This window comes from Physeter macrocephalus, chromosome 16 (genome assembly GCF_002837175.3).
Source record: "Physeter macrocephalus isolate SW-GA chromosome 16, ASM283717v5, whole genome shotgun sequence".
Taxonomy (NCBI): Eukaryota; Metazoa; Chordata; class Mammalia; order Artiodactyla; family Physeteridae; genus Physeter; species Physeter macrocephalus.
This window is the reverse complement of record NC_041229.1, coordinates 44,982,549-45,005,342: the sequence shown is the minus strand read 5'-3', so window position 1 is coordinate 45,005,342 and position 22,794 is coordinate 44,982,549. Positions and strand designations below refer to the sequence as shown.

At 40.2% G+C, this 22,794-nt stretch overlaps 1 long non-coding RNA gene across 9 annotated transcripts in view; it reads left to right on the top strand.

Annotated features, from left to right (window-relative positions):
* Positions 1 to 22,794, top strand: part of LOC114487968 (uncharacterized) — a 93,141-nt gene that overhangs the window by 51,966 nt on the left and 18,381 nt on the right. For all 9 annotated transcript variants that reach the window (XR_003683539.2, XR_008619549.1, XR_008619553.1 and 6 more), the window contains one exon: positions 942 to 1,080. This is a non-coding gene — a long non-coding RNA (uncharacterized lncRNA). The remainder of the gene's footprint in view (positions 1 to 941; positions 1,081 to 22,794) is intronic.

Below are 22,794 nucleotides of genomic sequence, written 5' to 3'. Positions count from 1 at the left end.
ACAAGTGCATAGACACCCACAATAAAAGGGAAATGTGGTAATATGTGAAAGTATTGATAAAATAAAAATGCCAAAGAAGTTCTGAGCAGAATAGAAGTTATCATTTAGGATTCTTGAGTATCTATTATACATTAGATACTTTGCACTTTTATATACTAGGTTTGAATAGTTACCATTATTATGTAAAACAACTCTTATTTCCATTTTGACAATGAATGAAAAAGGTCCTCAAAGTTCTTGAGTTCACAATCCAAGATTAAAATAAATAAATGGAAGATCTAGAATCAAAAAGCATGTCTACGGCCCAGGTATTTGGTTATTATGGAAAAGCTTCCCAGAGAAGTTTCATTTGAACTAAGCTGAGCCTTGAAGAGTGAATAGGATTTTGAATAGGCAAAGAAAAGGTCAGAGGAAACCAACTACCTGAGCACAAGTGTAAATAAGATCACAGGCAGCTGGAATGGATCTCTGTAGAGGGAGTGAACTCAAGCATAAAGGTGAGTTCTTGGCACAGAGCTGAGAGTTGATGGGGGAACCTGAACGCTAATGTACAACTGAGAATGATGCCAAGAATAAGATAAAAAGGAAGACAGGGCACTAAGTGTCAAGGAAATTAAGAAGATGGGGGCATGAACCGACTTTCAGGAGGAGAAATGAGAGATGTCATTATATGAACTGATCTTGAAAAATTCCCATGTCTCTGTTTTTATCTTATATTGAAAAATATTCTGGTACCTGACTTTTGCCTTGTGTGTCAGAAACTGAAAATGGTCACCAGTAACTTTATTATCCTCATCTCCAGGGCATACAACTTCTTTATTCGCTTCCCCTGGCAATTAGATTAAAACCAATGATAAAGTTCTGGCCAGTGAAGTTTGAGTGGAAGCGATGAGCAGTACTTCCAGGCCTGGCTCATTAAAGCCTTCCATGTCTAATCCTAGCATTTTTACTGCATCCATTGGATGAATGAAGAGAACTTCAAAGGCCTGCAGGAGAGACAAGATAAAAGGATCTTGGGGAGCAGAGAGCATCCATTGACCTACACTTCAATGTCAAGTGAGAAACAAACTCTATTTTGAGGTAAGTCACTGGAATTTGGGGATTGTTTCTTTCAGCAGTTATCCCACCCTGATATGCCGTGCTGAATAATTTGTGATGATCATTATCTCTGACTTGGATCCCGATTGTCCACTGCTATTCCCAACAGACTGAACAGTGTTGGAGAAATTGTGCAGCCTTGTTGAATAATGCCTCAACAGGGCTCCCAGTGTTGCCATGGAATCCTTCTGTGTTCTACTGGTCATGAACTGTTCTCATTCCTTTCATGGCGTAATTTAAAGTTTCATCTTTCTCCTTAGGATTTTCCTGCTCCTACTCTCAGCAGATGAATTAGCTGTCTCAGCTTTAGTTAAGTGCTTATTCAAGACTCATAACCATTTTTGTTTTTTTCATGTTAACTTAAGCAGTTCTTTATGTATTAGAGATATAAGACCATTATGGATATTACATATAAAATGGCTAAAATTTTAAAAGACCAACTAAACCAAAAGTTGGCAAAGATGTGGAAAAACTGGAACTCTTCATATACTCTTCGTGGGAATGTAGAATGGCACGATCACTTTGTAAAACTGTCTGGCAATGTTCTTAAAAGTTCATCTATCATATAATCCAGACATTCTACTCCTGGTTAGTTACTCAAAGGTCCAAGAGGAAATCTCCAATAGTATTATGGCCAAAAAGAGGTCTTCCACTGTGGATTTTCTGTGGTTTGTGGTGGGGAGTGACACATAAACATTTTCTCTATTTTTCCCTTGAAACCTTCAGTAAGGTCTATGTCAGTCACTAGTTGTTGTGTGTAAGTTGTTTTTTTTAAAAAAAGACTGCTGATAATTTGGTTAGAATAACAACATCTCTTGACCCCTTACCTTGGTTCAGGTACCACACTATGCACATTCACATATGTTATCTTTTTCAAATCTTACAGTCATCGTGAATGGTAATTATTATTCCCCTTTTAGAGATTAAAAAAATATGCCCCATAGTAAAACCAAAATGAAACAGATAACAGAAAACTTGCTAAGAATAACATACTGGAAGATCCCAAAACTTGCCCTCCACCCTCCAATTAAAGATAAAGCTGCTTATTTTTACCTCTGCTTGGAACTTTGACCATATTTTTATTTCCATTTTGACCAGTCAGTCTCCAGTTAAGTATTAGTGAGAACTTACTGTGGGCTAGGCTTGAGGTAAAAAAGGGGGTGGGGGTGGGGTGGGGAATAGACATGGTGCCTACATTCAGTGCTTTAAAGAAGACAGGGACTAAAAAGATATTCCCTGGATGACTGTAGTGAACGTCAAGACAGAGTCCAAAGAAACACAGACAAAGGGTATTGATGGTGTGATAGAAGCAAGTCTTTCCAGAGGAAGTGACACTTGAGCTGAGTCATAAAGATATGCAGATGAAGAAGAAAGGTAAGGGAAAGGGGCACCGAGCCACTTCTACTAGAGGGACTAGATGATACAAAGGCATTGAAATGAGGAATCACAAAATCATCAGAGAATAGCAGGTAGCTCAGAATGGCTGGAGCATGCAGCAGAGATCAATGCCTGGGGCCCAGGGATGAGCCTGGGGTGTAACAACAGAGGGTGCGACTTCCTGAGAAACTACTCTCGTGCCTAGCAACCAGCTGAACCCCAAATTGGACTCAGTCTCCTGGGCTCTACCCAGAGGAATTTTCCAACCACTTTTTCCCTCTAAGATGTACAATATGGAACTCAGTACTCTGTTCTTCATTTCTTTTTAATATGCTTATACTCATTTTAAACCAGAGGACAGATGATTTCATGGGGCAGGACTTATGTGGAGTAATATAACTGATTTTGTCCACAATTCTGCAGGTTCTTTAATGTGATTTGATCACCTTCTCCAGGGATGAGCAGGCCCTAGAGGCTCTAGAGGAGAAACCTCACACTAAAAATACTTAACTACTGAACTAACAAATTAAATGGCACTTTATTCATTTATAGCATAGGAATGCCTCTCCATTAGCCAGAATGCCAGATCTGGACATGCTGAGTAGAGGGAATATCATTTAGTGAAGAACCACTCATTAATGGGCACTTCCTTGTATTATTTCAATTACTTGTCACTACAACTCTGTGATGTGGTTCTTACTTTATCCCAATTTTATAAATGAGGAATTTAAATGAGAAACATTAAATGATCTATCTACCTTGATCTCATAGCTAATAAGTTTTGGAGCTTAGATTCAAACTAATGCTTTGATTTCTACCCCATGCAATGGGCAGGGTGTACCCACACTGCCTGGAAAAAAACGTGATGACGATGATGACGATTTAACTAAAATGATTATAATTTATTGGATGTTTACTTTGTGCTGAATACTTTCACATGCATTATTTTATGTAACCTTAACAACTCTATTAAGTGAGAAACTATTTCCATTTTAGCAATGAGGAAACTGATGTTCAAAGGTTTAAATAACTTTTCTAACCTTCAAACCTGGTTAATTGGTGGGGCAGATATTCAAACCAGGTCTCCCTGCCCACAAAGTCCTTTTTACTGACAGTCAAATACTGGTAAGACTATTTGGTGAATGAGAGTCAGATTGAAGAGAATTTGTTAATTGATAGAACATTCCATCTAGGGTATGGTAGATGATAGAAAACCACTGAAGTTCTCCTAGTAGGGACTGATCATGTGTCTTCATAACTTGTTGCAATACACATTGAATATTTGATACTACTATTTTTTGTTTTTGCTAATAATTCTTATTAGTCACAAAAAACTTCTGTCACTATCCTTATTCATGATAAGAGTATACATTATAATGTTCATTTTATGTTGTCTCACCTTTTTCTGAGGATAAATTTTAGGAATTGAAAAAGAAATAAAGTGTCTCAAACCTGAGGAAAAACATAATTACTTTTTGATAACATACTTGAGCAATCTTTTATTACTAATTGGTAGTATATCTGATTAATTCCCAGGTCAGTGAAATTAGAGGTTAGGCTACAAAAATGGACATATGTATGATAGTTTTACAAATTTAAACCCTTTAAACAATCTTGGGACTAGATCAATAGACGTTTTTTAGAATTCCTTTCTAGCACCTAGACTAACAATCTCATCAAGATAGTGTTTTTGTTTTGTTTTATTTCTATCAATATAAAGATTCTCTTTGTGGAAGCAAGATTTGAACAGACTTTCTTTGAAGTTAGTACCCATGTGGCAAGTTTCAAATAAACCTAGACCTTTGCTCAAAATCAATGCATCTGAGAACTTTCCTTTAACATTCCTTTGTCTCTTGAACCTGGACTCCTTGAGGAAGGGTTTGTTTCTTTCCACTATAGCCCAGTCATCTAGTATGAGGTTAGATACAAAAGAACGTGCCATCTAAATGTCAGTTGAATAAATGAATATTTGAATGAATCTACCAATTGTGGACTTTGTTTTATTTTTACATTGCTTACTTTTTTGGAAAGATATCCCAGGTGAGCTTTCCCATCCACTTATTTTTATTCTTTTGCAAAAAGTGTCCTTTGGGACCTCTTCGCCAGATCTCGAAGGTGTGCCCTATCCCGTCTGGCTTGGCGTTTTCTAGGCTCTGGTATTTCCTCACCAGTCTGGGACACTGTACCTCCCCCCACTGCCAACCCCACCCCCAATCAATTCACATCATTTTTGACAATAGAGTTTCCAAACCCCCTTCCACCATGCATGATTTTCTTTTCCCCTTAAACTTGAAAAGGATGGTGAAAATTTAAGCAACTTAGAGAATATTTAAAACAAAAGAGAAGTAGTGGAAGGTCGAGAAAAGGTCACTACAGTTAGCGAGAAGAGTGTGACTCATTAAAAAGCAAAACCACATTATTAACTGACAATAAAACAAATCAGAAGAGAAATCATGAGAACATTTTGGATGGCTGACTGAGACAATACCAGAGATACAAGTGATGAGAATAGGAAGTTAATCAGAAAAGACTACTTTTGAGGTGAAGCAATTTACATAGCTCCTGGAGGGAGGTCTGTGCCTGCTTTGCCCTGGCTGGCTCTGTGAGTTCTGTGCCCATGACCCTCATTTTTTTTTTTTTTTTTTTGCGGTACGCGGGCCTCTCACTGTTGTGGCCTCTCCCGTTGCGGAGCACAGGCTCCGGACGCGCAGGCTCAGCGGCCATGGCTCACGGGCCCAGCAGCTCCGCCGCATGTGGGATCTTCCCGGACGGGGACACAAACGCGTGTCGCCTGCATCGGCAGGTGGACTCTCAACCACTGCGCCACCAGGAAAGCCCTAATTTTTAAAATAAGGGTATTGGACCAAATGATATATAAGATCCTTTCCAATTCTAACATTTTATTGAGGGCTAGAATTTTCTAGCAGATTAAATGGAGTCTTATGTTTTAAGTCCCCATGCATATTTAGTCTCACATAATTTGATTGTTCTTTGTATTTTCTTCCTCATTTAATCCACATTTATTGAGTGCTTGATATTTGAATAGTGTTTTAGGCAGTGGGCATACAAGATGGGGAAGATAAAATTACTGCCATCTTCCACCTCACAGGCTGGGTGGCCACAGCTTTGTAAACAGCAACAAGGCAATTGGAGGAGAAGCGATGGCTTGGAGAGGGAAGCCAGGATGGAGACAAAATGAAAAAGACAAGGGCAAGAGAAAACATTTTACAATTTCCTGAGATACAAATAAGTCCACCACTTAAAAACAAAAGACAGTAAAGATCAGTTATGATTTTTACTTTTACTCCTTCATTTTATGAGGATGGTTAGTGCTGACTGTATGACCGTGGCTACTTAGAAGGTTAATGAGAGAGTCACTGGACTTTCCACACCACCTATAAAGGGTGTTTTATTGGTGTGGTCACTGTCAAGCCCGGCCTACAGATTTGTGTTAACTGCACAATTGCTGCTTCAGGATCTTAAAGGTTGCTCAGTGATTCCTCATAGAGCTTGATGCTGACATGAGAATTAGAATTGCAGATGGCAACCCTGAGAATAGAAGAGCCTAGAACTAGTTAGGGCCCTGCAAGTGGGCATAAGTGTTTGAAGCAGGTGGGCACATGCCACTAGCTAGTCATGTGATTAGCAATTAACCAGAAAGAGCATGCTTTACCCCCAAATCTTCAAATACCTCTTTCTCTTCCCACCTCCCCCCTTTGAACTGTTTGCTTAAAAACAGCACAGGCAGTCTAAGTCTCCGTTTGAGACCTCTGATCGCCAAGAGACTTCTCCCCTGCACTGTGACTTTTGATCTCCTGTGCCTGGTCCAGTGCCTGGCACACTGTCGTATTTAATCAAACAAGCCATTTTTGTTGTCATTGTTGTTGTTGCTTACTTGTGTTTATCCCTCCTTGTTGGACAAAGGTATTTAAGTTGGTCAAATGTTAAATATTATTAGGATGATTATTAGAAACAATGCTGGAGATTTAGAGCCAAATTTATGTAATTAGTCAAAGGGGTTTTTAAAGACTTTTGAATTAAAATAGTACATATAGAATACAGATATACATAAAAAATTCATACAGAAAAATGCATGTAGCTGCACAAACTGAGCATGCTGACATCAAGAAACACAACGTCATCAGCATCATGGAGCTTAGAGCTCTTCTCTGAAGATGATTTTTAACACCAGTTGGCAGTGTCTGCCTTCTAGAATCATCTAGTGTATAGATACGAATTATGTTACTTATCTTCTCCATCAGACTGTGAAAAACATTAGCCTGGGAATGGTCTCTTTCTCCTTGTATCCATGTTACTATTTCAGCAGCTCATAGTAGGTTTCCATAGGAGTTTGCTGAGCTGTGAGTCAACTGAAAGTACCCTGAGCCGAGACATCTAATGAGGAGCCCCAGAAAAATCCCGTTTCCAGGTCACTTCTCAGTTTCTGATTTTATTTCTCAGATTTAGCTCCTTAGATGTACTTAGAGCTCCCAGAAAAGAGGCATATTCTAAATTTAGTCTCTCTGGTTGAACATTAAAATATTGGAGTGGAAGAGTGATGGCAGCAAAAGGGGTGAGTTTGCATTTTGTGTACATTAGATAACACAGCTGCTTCCAGTTCAATGACCAACATCAGAAGTTCTCTAGAAATATGTTCCATGGAAATTCCCATTTCTGCTTGCTTAAGTGGGTTGTTGAGACTTAGGTAAGTAAGCAAGTTGCATCACTGGGGAAAACAAGGAGACAAGTACCAATGAAGAAATTACACTCAAGTGCTTGTTGTTTTGCCCAATAGCTCTGGGAAAAGCAGGGCAGGATCAGAGCTTTCCGGCAAGTAGCACCTCTATTCATGTCCCTGTCTTCCTTTGACTGGATTATAGCACAAATTTTGGTACATAGCTGTTTCCTTTGCAGACCTCTGATTAGTGCAAATTATCCTTATGCTATAGTCCTTTGTTGAAATGCTCCTGAGCACCAACTGAAAGAGATCAGACTCTTTTACAAGATGGGGATCCAGCCAGCTGTGAAGAAAGGGTGCACTAGTCAGTCTGGAAACATCTGTAGGAGTAACCAGATGTTTCAGTAAGAGGAGAATCACAGGCTGAGGGAGTGACAGAAAAGGCTGAAAGAGTGGATGACTCACCTCTGAGCAGATGAGAACACAGATGCTTGTGGATTTTCCCATTTTTTAAACACTGTGGTTGGATTATGTGTCTGAAATCATCTCCCTCATGCCCTATATTTTTTGAAAGCTTTTTTCTGTGGGAGGGATTAAATTTCTTGATTCATGGGCCCTACTCAAGAATGACCATCTTTGCCTAGCAGATTTCTGGTGCCTGGATTGGAAGAATCAGAGCAAGGCCATCCCTCTATGTAGGCTGATGCTGTGGTGGTGTGATTTCAAGGATACCAGGAAAGCCCTCATTGACATTTCTCTCTCCCTGAAGTTCATAATCTCACCATGAAGGATTCCTTCTTTCATCAAAAATCAATCAATATCTTAAACTTGGTTTTGAAATGCAAATCCTGGTATAAGGATTAAAATTAAAATTCTGTCTGAATCTCTTAGGAAGCAAATAAAGGGCCTGGGGAAAAGCTGGAGTGATATGTGTCACTGTTTCTTGAGAATGCAGCCCACTGGGGTCTTCTCTGATCCCAGATTTTGAAATTCTAGCAGCGAGCAGAAAAAGAAAAGCATTTGAGGTAGATAGGAAGAAGTAAAAAGAACTCAGAAAGTGAAAGAGGTAAATAAAGGTCAACTTTGGATTTTGAACTGATGATTTGACCTTTTTGAGCCTCAGTTTCTTCATCTGTAAAATAGAACCAATAACATTTTTCAGAGAGTCTTGGTCAATGATCAGAACAGACTCTTTCTTTTGCCAGACTAATTAGCTAACTAATTTGTTCTTTTTACAAAACAGTGTAAAATTTGGAATTTCAAGAGATGTATATCATCAAAGGAATCTTTTCAGATATCTCTTATGTTTGTTTCTTGGCCCTCCTCTGATGAGAATTCTTTATTTTTTTTCAAAGGTGTATTGAAATTATATTCTTCTTATCTTAAGTTAGGGACTGGGGACTAAAGTCTGCCCAGTTGATAATTCATGGACATGATTTTCTTTCCTTGTTAATTATCTAAGTAATTTTGGGGCGATGGCTTTTTTGATACTGTACCCTAGATTACTCCCCCTAATGACAGTTGATCAAACCCAAGTTTTTCCCCAAAAGGGAGGATGGTTTCATGTCAAGTGTCCATCAGTCTTGGCCCTACAGGCCTCTAGGAACAGCTCAGGGTCATGCACTTTGCAGCTCCAGGTTGAGGAGAAGAGTGAGCATTATACTATGTGTGAAGTGCCTAGCAGAGAGACTACATCCACTACATATTCAGAACAATTTACATAATAAACAATTTTGAGAGCTGCTTTCCTAGATTTTTTTGGCACCGCTGTATTTTATGCTATGAAATTGCTTGTCCCCCTTCACTGACTGAATAAATAAAACATGAGCTGATAGAAAATTCAAATTTCAAGACATTATATTTGTTTCTATGAGCACCCAGAAGTGCTGTTACTACTGAATTATTATTAGTACATTGGATATTAATGTGTTAAGTCCCAGCTTAAAACAAAACAAAACTGAGTGATTCAATGACTGGGGACATTGGGATATCATAAATTTTGTCTCATTACTGGTTGGCATGGATTCAACTCCATGTACTAATTTAGACTTTTTCTGAAGCCATTTTTCAGTCTATACCACCTCTTGAAGTAATGACTTTCAGAAGCTTGCCTCCTAGTATGTGGAATACGTCTTCTCTTCTTCTTCCTCCTTCTCTTCTTCCTCTTCCCCCTCTTCCCCCTCCTTCTTTTTCTTCTTCTTGTAGTAAAATTAACTCTCAAGCTTAAAGCAGCATTTCCTAGAGCTGATAGCTTAAAATTTCCAAATTATGTTTACCCATGAATACAATCAGATTTGGGGAGTATCCTTTAGCATTTTGGTTGTCATCGTCTCCAAGCTATTCACAGATATTTCATTTCTTGTCCTTTCTGTCATATAGAAAAATTATACTCCTAACCTACTTTAATATTGGGCATAGTCATGTGATTTACTTTTCCCAATGAAATCTGAATGAAAGTGGCATATGGCCACTTCTGAGCAGAAGTTTTAAGAGCCATGCTCAATTTGCCCCATCTTATTCCCTGCCAAAGTAATTGCTGAAGATTAAACCCTCATCGGTGTGCGCCCCTGAGTAACTAGTAGGAGCAGTGCTGACAGGCACTGGAAATGTACAGTGAAAAGAGAAATAAGTCAGCTGTTAAGCCATGGAGATTCAGAGTTTGGTTGTTACTGAAGCATAATCTAGCCGATTGTAATAGAATATAATCACATTATAGATTCCTAGTCTTCTGAAAAAGTTAGTTTCTAATGATAGTCTTCAAGTCAATGCAAACACATGCCATATGTTGATTATAAAATCTTCTTATACTCGTGGCTGGTGAAACCCTGGCTTGAATCTCTTTACTTTTTACCACCACCATGAGAACCAGCATTACCAATGATATACTTAGCAGTAAATTACAGACTCTTAAAGTTAAGGGATAAAATGTTATCTTTCCAACAGTCTTATTTCAGAAATGAGAAAACTCAGGTTTTCCAAAGATAAGAGATGTATCTGGGAGCATCCAGGTAGGTTTCTTTTTAATTTTAACTTGGGAATATTTTTCTTGATCCTTGTACTCTGTAACTCACCCCATTCATTCAATTTTTAAAGTTAAATTGTAAAAAGTGAGTATTTTCTGGTTAATGGAAGAATCGGGATTAACCTTAATAATTTTTGCTAGAGATCAGTACTATTTCTAAGTGTGTTACTTTTCTGGGGCTGCTATAACAAAATACCACGCAGGCTGGGTGACTTAAGCAGAAATTCATTCTCTGATAGTTGTGGAGGTTGGAAGTCCTCAAGCTGTCGGCAGGATTGGTTTCTTCTGAAGCCCCTCTCCTTGGCGTGCAGATGGTTGTTTGTGTGTGTGTCCTCACATGGTCTTTCCTCTGTGCACGTGTGCCCCTGGTGTCTCTTTGTGTGTCCTGGTTTCTTTTCTTATAAGGACAACAGTCAGATGGATTATGACCCACCCTGAAAGCCTCTTTTTAACTTATTCAGTTCTTTAAAGGTCCTATCTCCACGTACAGTCACATTTTGAGGTACTGGGGGTAACAGCTTCATATCAGTTGGGGGGTGGGGACAAAGTTCAACCGCTAACACTAAGATATAACAAATTGAAAGCATTTTAACAAAATAAAACAGGGTTAGAATCCCATTTTGGTCACCAGCAGCAGTGATGTCCATGGAGTACGATGTAGTAGAGTTTGGCATAAAATATCTACAAGACTTTGGGACTTCCCTGGCGGTCCACTGGTTAAGACTCCAAGCTTCCACGTCATGGGGTGCGTGTTGGAACCCTGGTCGGGAAACTAAGATTCCCACATGTCACGTGGCCAAAAAAATTTTTTTAAATATCTACAAGACTTTAATATTATTTGCCCACCTTACAAAAGATATTTAATCCCAGTGCCTAGACTATACCCAGCTTGGGGTAGCTGACAACTGAGATCCTGGTACTAAGCCATCCACAAACTATAAGATTGACCACACCTCTGAAGGGAGATTTTCCCAGATGCCAAATCGAAGCAATTGTGTAGAATAATCTCCCTCCCACAAAGGATAGTCATAATAGCTTCTATTCTCTCTCTCTCTCTCTTCCCTCCCCTCCCTTTTCTTCCATAAAGCTCCTGTGAGTACAATGCCCGTTTCAGTCTCCTATGCTAGGAACTGAGTTTTGGTAAATCCTAACCCTGCCCTGCAGAGGTTCATGTCTAGGAGAGGAGACAGACAAGTAATTGCATGATTATAATATCGAGTAATATTTATAATGCTTCAGGCTCTATAAAAACATTGCAGAGGATTTTCTAAGTCACAACTGGGGGTGGGGGAAGAATCTTAAACCTTCCATTTCTACAACTCTTTTTTCTTTTCAAAGGGTATTCCACCATTCTATCCCAGGGGATAGAGCGTGTAGTACGAGGCACAGCTGCAAAACATGGAATTAATGTTCTAACTAATGAACTGGAAAATAGGCTACAAAAGAAGATTGTCCCTTTAAAGCCACCCACTTGAGAGGCTTTGCACTAATTCCAAAGATGGTGCCTTTCATTAAAGCATTTTGGGATTTATATTTGGTCAGACTGTGAACTCGTCTAGAACAAAACAAAGATTAATTTGAAGTATGGTGCATGATTCAAGTTTATAGAACAAGTAAATTAATCCAGAGATAGAGGCACATTTTAAGTATCATGACTGGTGGATAATACTTGTTCCTGGGTGTTTTGGGTGTTTAGAGAGATAAGGCATCCAAATTCAACAAAATCATGATCTCACTATGTTTGGAGTTCATAGGTGAGGCATGGCTATATGGTAACAGAACTGGATTTCTTGCAAGCCAGTTCCAAAGAAAACCAGAACAAAAGTAAGAAGAAAAGAAAGCAGGGTTTGATGAATAGTAATGTCATCCTCAAATGTGAAGAGTGCTGGGTGTAATGTAGGAGGAGATTGCTATATAAAACTGTAAGTACCTTCTAAGAAAAGCAGATTGTATTAGAGGTGTAATTTCTCCTGAGAACAAAAGCACCATCCCAGGGTTACTCAGACCCTGTAGGATTTTGAATAAGCAAAAGTAACCTCGAGCTGAATTTTGGGAGTGGGACTGGAGAGTACCATATTATACTGAACAGTGTAAAAAGAATTTGTAGCTCCTAGGAGCAAGCCAGGAGGCCCACCTGGAAGGAGAAGAGAGTGGGAAAGGCAGATGGACACCACCAAGATGAAGAATAAGCAGGTGACACCACTGTGTCCTGGTGGCCAAAAGACAAAGGTGGACTGGTTCAAATGGGTCATGGGTTCTCACGGGGATTTGGTTCTTTGCTCCTTACACTGTTGTTACAAGTATGAGAACCCTACCAACATGATTTTGTTGGTGGTGCTTTTTAAGATCAAGGAAGAGATTTGAAATGCTATACCTGAGCCAAAGTGGTGTAAATCGGGGGCATTACGCAAGGAAGGTGAAATAATGCTTAAATAGGGCTGATTTGTGGGAGCAGGAACTCAGAGCTAGAAGTGACAAGGGAAACCTAAGTCCTCCAGGGATTCATAGAACTCTTAGAAACGGCTTTGATTGTGGCATGGGAGTTCTGAGTAGTCTTAGTTCAGGGAGTAGGGTTACCCCAGTTGACATATGGGTATCATGTAAAAGACAGCACTAGACAGGCTTTTTTTTTTTTAAAGAAAAGGAGAATACTTGATTTGAACAAACAGAACTATATACCGTCCCTTTAATTCTTCTGTTTATTTTGTACAAATTTGTTTCTGAGGATTTGTGGTACAATTTGATCCTGGTCAGGACTGTGATGTCATCTGCAGAAAAAATGAGACAAGCTAGACGTAATATCTGAGCACCTCAGTTTTTATTATAGAAAGGTGATCTTAAAGGTTTTTTTTTTTCTAGAAATTTCCTCCTCTTCTTTATTTCTTTTGCTTTATTAAGAAAATTTCCCACCGAGCTACTGCCACCATTATACAGTTGATCACAGTGTTTGTTGATTGTTGGGATCCCATTGTACTGTCTAGAAATGTCCATTTTAGCACACGTAAGATATTAGAGAATTTATATCTTTACACTTTTCTATCCCTTTAGGTTAAGAGCTACTTGAGGGCAGAGAATATGTCTTATTTATTTCTGTTTACTCTGAACCTATTGTTTATATCAAACATTCAGTAAATATCTATTGTATAAATGAATGAATTCATGGTTAAATGTATGTATGCATAAATAAATAAATATCTATGTTCCTAGAATTTATAATCTAAATATAGGAAATTTTAAATAACAAAGTTCAAGTGAGGGCTCCTATCAAGCTGAAACTTTTCAATTGTCAAAAGGAGTTTTGCTGGACTTCTTTCTTAGAGACTGTTTCAGTTTGCTTGTTTTAAATATAATTCATTTCCATGTCTTTTTCCTAGAATTTCTGTAAGCCACCACCCATCACCTGTAATACCCATCCCCCCCAAACCCCCCCAAAAAAAAACAAAAAAAAATCTTTTCTCTGAGAAACAAAAGAGGAAATAAGTGAAGTTGGTTTGCATGCCTTCCTTAATGAATTTTTAGGATGAAAGAATAACCTGGAAAGACTTTCTCTTGCACTCAGCTGAACCATTTTTTTCAGTCTACATAACCCACTACCTAATTACAAGCTTGAAATATGGTTAGGAATGGAACAGAATCCAAAGAACCAATTACATCCCCAGTCAGGGTTACTGGCAACTTGTTTAGCAGCTGGCGAGAATAAAGAGGAAGTTACTAAACCAGAAGATGCAATCAGTCTGTTGATCATGTGAGAGGAAGATCATAAGCTTTCTTACTGCTATTCTCACAGAGGCTCTGTAACACTCAAACAGAGACAAGGGACCTCTTTAAAGAGATCAAAGTTGATAACAGGAGTCGCTGTGTAAATCTGAACCCTGGGGAGGGATTGTTGGGAGAAAACTAAAGCATCAATTTGTTCCTGGCTTCTTCGGAGACCTGTTTTGAAAGCTGGCCAGCAGGAGTCGAGTATTGTTGCTTTGCGGTTGACCCGAACACAGCCTAGTACTGGAGAAAAAGCAGTACGTGTGGGAGGGAGCTCGGCACTCTTTTGTGGGCCTTGGATTGTTACCACACAACAGAGGACCCAGACAAAAGGAATCTAGTTTTTTTTAAAAAGGCGAATGCTTGATTTGAACAAACAACTATGCAGCCTCCCTTAAATCCTTCTGTTTATTTTGTACAGTTTGTTTTCAAGGATCTGTGGTAGAATTTGATCCTGGTGACAGAGGTGATGTCATGTGAGCTAAAAAAAAAAAAAAAAGGAAAGGACATGGCTTAGCGGCAAGGAGAAAAGAGGATGTGTTAGGTGAGGGGCATATGATGTGAAATCCTAGGAGCCAGAGGGTCTGTTTGGGGTGGGAAGGCAAGGCTGTTTGCGTGGAGAGCAAGGCCAGGAAACCACTCTGGGGGAGAGGGGAAATTACAACCCTGGGCAGGAGATGGTTGGAGCCTCTAAGATCCAAGGTCAGAACCACAGACATTGGTTTGGTTGTTTGTTTTGATAACTGGGGATGACTGTATCCATCTAAGGCTGGTGTAAGTAACATGGCACTTCTGACAAGTTCTCCATCCTGGCTGTATATTGGAATTATTTTTAAATGGCCAAGGCCCTGGTATTATATAAAGCTCTCTAGGTGATTGTAATGTGCCACAGGATAGAGGAAGCACCCACCTCAATTTTGCAAAAACCCCGACAGTATTTCTCTACCTCTTTAGCTCTAATGACAGTTGGTAGCGTAGTCACCTGTTGGTACATCTGCCTCCCCAAACAGTGGTTTTCTAATTTAAGGTGCATTGGAATTTCTAGGGTATATTGTAAAAAGCATTTTAAAAAGTCACATTTTGTCTTTGTAAATCTGGGGTGGGACTCGAACGTGAACGTTCTAACAAGTTCCCAGGTGCTGCCTCTTCCGGCCCTTTGAACACACTGCCAGGGGCAAGGCTTTAAACTCTACCTACTCACAGCCTTGTTCTCGCTTCAATTTCAGTGTAGTTGTTCAGAGTCCAGGCTGTGGGTTCAGACCACATTGGCTTCTACCTTATATTAGATGATTGAGCCTGGACAAACTTATTACCCTTCCTACCCAGTTTCTTCACCTATGACAAAAGAAATAAACACTTGGGAATTCCCTGGTGATCCAGTGGTTAGGACTCTGCAGTCTCACTGCCAAGGGCCCAGGTTCAGTCCCTGGTCGGGGAACTAAGATGCCGCAAGCTGCTCGATGCGGCCAAAAAAAAAAAAAAGAGAGAAATAAACAATAAATCAAGCCATCAGCTAGTGTTTTCTGACTTCCATGGTATAAATACAACCTGCCAGGGGCCCAGGTTCAATCCCTGGTCGGGGAACTAAGATGCCGCAAGCTGCTCCATGCGGCCAAAAAAAAAAAAAGAGAGAAATAAACAATAAATCAAGCCATCAGCTAGTGTTTTCTGACTTCCATGGTATAAATACAACCACTATGGCCAATTTCAAGGTACCAATGTGACATCACTGAACAGGGAGTTAGGAAGAGATGTGCACATCAATAAATAGTGTTTCCACCGCAGAGACACAATCAATGAAGGTAACCTCAAGAGAAGAGATAAGAGTAAACAGGAGTACAATAGATAGGAAGTGATGAGTCTGATTATTTATTCCCTTTTGAAAATAAAATTTATTTGATTACAAACTTTTGTTTCTTGATAATATCTACCTTTAACAGCCGGATTGCAAAATGTCTGAATATTTACTGATAGGCACTTGTTAGTTGGTACAAGCTGGCTCCAACACATCACTGACTTGTGAAATAGATTCAGTCGCTGCCCTCATGAAGCTTACAGTACAGAAATGAATGGGCATGGGTCCTATAAGGACACTAAGCCAAATTTGGAGTGATCAGTGGGGCAGGCAGAAATTTGACCACCATGACCTTCACCCTCTGGTGTTATGCCTGTGAATATGTTATGTTACATGGTAAAGGGACTTTGCAGATCTAATTGGGTTTATAAACAAGACGACCAGGAATTCCCTGGAGGTCCAGTTGTTAGGACTCAACACATTCACTGTCGGGGGCTCAGGTTCAGTCCCTGGTTGGGGAACTAAGATCCCACAAGCTGCATGGCGCAGCCAAAATAAATAAACAAAAATGAATTAGATGACCTTAAGATACTGAGGTTAGCCTTGATTATCCAAGTGTGTGTAATGTAATCACATGAACCCTTAAAACAGAAGAGAGAGGCAGATGCAGAAACCAGAGAGGTTCAAAGCACCAGAAAGATCTGATGCACTGTTGTTGGTTTGAAGAGGAAGGGAACAATGTAACAAGGAAATGGCAACCGTGGTTCTATAACTACCAGGAAATGAACTCTGCCAATAACCAGTAAGTTTGGAAGAGCAACCTCAGTTGCAGAGGAGAACCCCAGCCCTGGCCAATACCTTGATTTTAGACCAGTGAGACCTTAAGAAAAGAACTCAGCTGCACCATGCCACGCATCTGACCCAGAGAAGCAGTGAGATTTGTATAAAGCCGCTCCCTGTGTGGTAATTTGCTACACATCAATAGAAAACCAATACAGTCAGTAAAGAGAGGATCAAAGTAATAGTTACTAAAGAAGAGCAGGGGAAGAATGTGCCAGTACTTTCAGGGATTTAGAGGTGTTTGGAATGAAGAAGAGGACAGAAGTGAGACATAAAGACAGGGACGCTGTGGGTCCGATCAGGAGGAGCCTTTTAAGCTGGGAGAATATTTTGAACATTTTCCAAGAGCAAAGGGAACCAGTAAATTTAACATAATCAGTTTGCGTTTATGGAGAATTATGAAAGTGGTGTAGACTGGAAGCAGGCCTTTAGCATCTCCTGCTTTGTCAGATCAGGCAAGCATGGTGAGGAGGAAGAAAAGTGGATTGAGAATGCCTAACCCCAGATACTGACCATCATCTGCTTGTTTGTTCTTTCTCACCCCTTCTCCTCAGTCAGTTCAAAAGTCACTTACTTAGCACCAGCTACGTGCCAGGCGCCACAACAGGTGGCAGGAACACGGCTCCGAGCTCCCAGACCTCAGCAGGGATCTTGTTGCTGTTCTTTCTTTTTCAGAAGTCATGTGGAGTAAGATAAATACAGTTTATGGATTCCCACAACCAGCTCTGCCACTTATTAAGAGCACAAGCTAGGGCAAGTCACTTAACCTTTCTGAGTTTCCTTTTCCTGATTTGTAAATAACTATTATAGCTATTTCAGAAGTCTATTGTGGTAATCAACTATAAAGGATATAAAAATTTTAAAAGTCGTAAACACCCTGCTCAAATGATTTCTGACTTTCTTCTCTTTGTCTCTCTACCTTCCATGTGCTCTAGTTCTTCTCATATTCTTTTTGCTCTCTCTTTTCATCATTTTCTTTATTAAATTAGTTCAACAAATAATCCTTGAGAGCCTATGCTATTCACTCATCTAAATGTCTCTCCATATTTGTTTTATACACACACATTCCAATCCCTCATGGAGCTTACTCTCTGGACATTTAAGTATTTGTAACAAAGCTCATAATGTATTTTTAAGTGGAAAATAAAAGTGATTACAAAATACGTTAGATCGGTGAGTGGGCGTTTTTGTGTATATGTGTGGGCTGTGTGAGAAGGAACAAGAGAGAAGAAAATATGAATCTATGCCTAGAGCCAAAGATTGGAAAATATACCTCAAACCGTTAGTAGACTATCTCTAGATGCTTTCATTTGGCTTTCTTTTCATATTTTCCTGTATTTTCCAAATCGTCTGCAATAAATACATTTTATGAATATTGATAGTAAAGTAGCCCAACACATTTTAAGAAAAATATAAAGTGTCAAGTGCTATCACAGGATGTTATGCGAGTGGATGTTTCTGAACTAAATGATGCCTGGGTAGAATCCCTGTGCTTAGCTTAGAGGGATAAAAAGTTCTTTAGGAAAGAACTTCGGGAATGACATTCCAGGAGAAGGACCCAGGGTGTGTAGAGCATGGAGTGGTCAAGAAACAATATTATGTGTGCAGTCCCTGTCACCTGAAGTGTGCCTTGGGTTGGGCCAGGAGATGGGAATTGAATGCCATGCTATGGATCTTAGCGTTTATCTTTTGGATCTTAGCTTTTATCTTTTAAGTACGGAGGCATTTAGGCAGAGGATTCATTATAGTCAGACCTTCATTTTCTATAGATTACAGTGGTGGCAGTGTGAAATGCATAGAATAAAGAGGCTAGAGACAGACAGGAAACATGGAGATTTCTCAGGATGCTAGTGTCCAAGTAAAAGATGATAAAGGTCTGGACCAGAACAACGTAGTGAGAATGGAGAGAAATATTTTATATTTCAAAGAGCGTGGGAAGGCCAAGACCCAAAGACCTTGGAAGATTTCATAATTTGGCTGAGGCCTCACTTCTGCAAGCCCAGAGGAGGCAGTCGGGGTTAGAAAATGCTGCCCTCTGGCCCAGAATGAAGCTGTGGAGAGATGGAAAATAGCAATGAGCCTGCGAGAGACTCCAGGGAAGGACCACCTCGGCCTTAATGGCAGACAAGACCAGATGAGCAACTGTGGTCACATGGGTGATCAAAGAACAGGCTGTGCAGAGCTGTGACTTGGAAAGGGAGAGAAGGAGTTGGGGTTTTTTGTTTTGCTTTTCTGTGGGTGTCTTTTTGAGTCATGTTTAGTTTTTGTAACAGCAGAATCTCCAGCTGGCATAAAGACAGTCAGGAATTAAAAGAGAAAGCAAAGAGCCTGAGTGTGTGAGAACAGGATGTCCGGACAAGTTTGCTCGGCAGTTAGAAACAGTTTGACTGTCCATGCTAAGGAGGCACATGGGTACAGGGAGGAATAAATTCCCAAACTCTGTTTGGCCCATGTTTTACCTCATCCAAGTTCTGCTTTATGTTTGCAGCAAGTGAGTAAATGCTTTCCTGGTGTGATTTTGAGACTTTCTCTTAAACCCCTCTTTCTGATCATATTCATGGGACGTGCCTAAAAATCCTCCAAGTAAGGGACAAATCTTCTTCCATAAACAGAGTGAATATTGGTATTGAAATCCAAACCAAGTGGTAAGTGATCTCAGCCTTCCTGCTAGTGGGCTGGATGTGGGCAGGGTCAAGAGAAGCCCTAATACAAGGAGTCAGGAACACAGGGAAGCTTTGAGGTAGAATGCAAAGAGCCTGGGTACAGAGGTCTGAAGCACTGACATCTGCCCCCTGAAATCATGCCCAGAGAGGGTCACAGCATCTTTTCTCTGAAGGGCTTTCTGAGCTCTGCTGCTTGGGAAAATCAAACCTCTGGTTAGGTCTGAAGGGGTTGGACAACCTAAGGTAACCCCTAAGATTCTTTCCGTTTGTACATTTAGATTTCATAGACCAGGAGGTCTGAAAATAACAATTATTTGGAACTTTTGCAGAAAGTAGAGAAACCTACAAGAGTGAGTTTTGTGCAGTAGGGTAACAGAGGATTTAAACTGAACCAGCAGAGAAAGCCATAGGTAAAAATCAGAGGAATGCGTTTTTGTTTTTTTTTTTTCAGTGAGGTCTGTTCGGAATTTCAAAAGGATGTGCCACTCTCTAGCCCTACATTAAAGTATATTTGGGATTTGGGAGGGTGGTGTCTTCGTGTGTTTATTTCCTTTAACTTAAGTGAAAATTCTTTCTTAGTCAAAAAGCCCCAAAGCGGGACTTCCCTGGTGGCGCAGTGGTTAAGAATCCGCCTGCCAATGCAGGGGACACGGGTTCAAGCCCTGGTCGGGGAAGATCCCACATGCCGCGGAGCGGCTAGGCCCATGTGCCACAACTACTGAGCCTGAGCTCTAGAGCCCGAGGGCCACAACTACTGAAGCCCCTGTGCCACAACTACTGAAGCCGGTGCACCTAGAGCCCATGCTCTGCAACAAGAGAAGCCACTGCAACGAGAAGCCCGCGCACCACAACGAAGAGTAGCCCCTGCTCGCCGCAACTAGAGAAAGCCCGCGTGCAGCAACAAAGACCCAATGCAGCCAAAAAATAAATAAATAAAATTAAAAAAAAAAAAAGCCCCAAGCACAGGAAATATAACAAGGTGGCAGTGGGGGGGTGGAGGTGGGATGACAGCTGTTTTTGGCCCCAGAGTCTTCAGATTGGACACCAGGAAATAACCTGTCACATGACCTCCAGGAACCTGAAGACTTAAAGAATCACTTTACTGAGAAGACTTGCCTAGCAAACACCTCGCCCACAGCTTCCTCTTGCCAGCAAGTGCTAAAGGAGTTCACTGTTAGCAAGGCAGGAGTATCTACCCTGATCTCCCTTGCCCCATCCTCCAAAGTGGCTCAGAGAAGCCCGCAATTTCCTTTACTCCTCAGCAGGCAACTCTCTCTTTTGTGAAACACTCCCTCGAGGACTTTTTTTTTCTTTCGGTTTATTACCATTTTCCTAATCCCTTACCCTTAACAGATTTCCTTTTAAAAATAGAATTGTTACCTATGAAATAGAATAAAGCTTACTTTAGAGTTTTAATTCTGGTTAGGTCCACAGGGATATACGATAACATTTCTCTTGCCTTTTCTTTCATTTTTTTGCAAAGTATTTGTTTGGGCTACGCTTCTGTTAGCTAGGTCTTTTCCTGGGAGTGGCTGAAATTGCGTAAGGGAGGGTGGGTGGTAGAGTAAGAAAGCCAGTCAGAGTAGGATTCCTGCGCTGATGAGCAGGTAAAACTGTGTGTGTGTATGTGTGTGTGCGTCTGTCTGTCTAACCCTGAGGTAGGAAAAGTTAATTATCATATTTCCAATTGTTCAAAGCAGAGTGGGTGATTCACTGAACAATTTTGAAATTAAATTTTGATCCTCTATTTGAAATTTCCCTGGAACAAAGGCTTTGGGTCCAGTTCCTACATTGCCTCTCAGGGTCCCAGTTTGTGAAATGCTAAGGGCTGGACAGACTAGAAATCCTCAGATTACCTCCCCTCCTCCCCGCATTGCCTCTTTCTTGTCATATTCTATACTGAAAGGTTAGAATATCATCCTAACTTCTTGAGAAAGACAGCTAGCTGGCAAAATGTACCTCTTTACATCTCTGGGTTAGAAGCTAATTCTGGGAGCTTTCTCTATGTCAAAAGATACCTATGTTTCAGAACACAGTCAACATACTTCCTTCATCATGAAGCCTACTCTAATTCTAACAAAACAAAAAATAAATTAAAAAAATATATATATTTCCCTCCCTAAACTTCCAAAGAGGATTTAAGGGTACATAGTCATGTTTCGTGAATCTATGATGAGAATTTAGCGTATGTCAGGTGCTAGCTTAAACATTTTACATGTACTAATGTTGTAGGTAAATGCAACTTTTATCCCCATTTTATATCTGAGTAGAAATTAGGTGACCTGCCCAAGGCCTTTGGTAAATGCTAGAGCCATTTATTTGCTATATAGATAGAGATAGTAATCCATCTTTTGCTGATGTTTTTACTATGTTTTACCTACCATTTTGCTTGCAACAATAATTAACATTTGTAAAATGATTAACATTTTACCCATTCATCAGCTCATTAAGGTCAAAAAGACTTTTGTGATGTTGTTATTACTATTTTCCTCATTTTATCAATGAGTTTGACTCCCCACATTCCATAGGAGGTATGTGGCAGAGCCAATATTGGGTCAGGTGATTTGATTATAGATTTCTCACTACCTGAGGCCACTGAACGCCCTTGCCCAATCTCATTCAAGGTCAGCTTGGGGTTTTCAGGGCCTTTGTAGGGCCAGACCTTTCCCTTCACCTCAGCTACCTAAAGGTCTAAGTTATGGCACCAGGGCAGGGGCATGCCCCATACTGGCCCAGGCTTAATCTAAGAGCTGCCTAAAGGAGAGAGTGCACAGATGTTTCTCAAGTTCTACAGGCGGCCATCTGTTTCTGCGGGTTTTACATCCACAGATATGGAGAGCTGACTGTCTTCATGGTAATACGCTATTATTTTTTTTTTTACATCTTTATTGGAGTATAATTGCTTTACAATGGTGTGTTAGTTTCTGCTTTATAACAAAGTGAATCAGCTGTGCATATCCATATATCCCCATATCTCCTCCCTCTTGTGTCTCCCTCCCACCGTCCCTATCCCACCCCTCTAGGTGGTCACAAAGCACCGTGCTGCTCTCCATGTGCTATGTGGCTGCTTCCCACTAGCTATCTGTTTTACATTTGGTAGTGTATATATGTCCATGCCACTCCCTCACTTCGTCCCAGCTTACCCTCCCCCTTCCTCTTGTCCTTAAGTCCATGCTCTACATCTGTGTCTTTATTCCTATCCTGCCCTTAGGTTCTTCAAAACCAATTTTTTTTTTTAAGATTCCATATATATGTGTTAGCATATGGTATTTATTTTTCTATTTCTGATTTACTTCACACTGTATAACAGACTCTAGGTCCATCCAGCCCACTACAGATAACTCAATTTCATTTCCTTTTTTGGCTGAGAAATATTCCATTGTATATATGTGCCACATCTTCTTTATCCATTCATCTGTGCATGGACACTTAGGTTGCTTCCATGTCCTGACTATTGTAAATAGAGCTGCAATGAACATTGTGGTACATGACTCTTTTTGAATTATGGTTTTCTCAGGGTATATGCCCAGTAGTGGGATTGATGGGTTGTATGGTTGTTCTA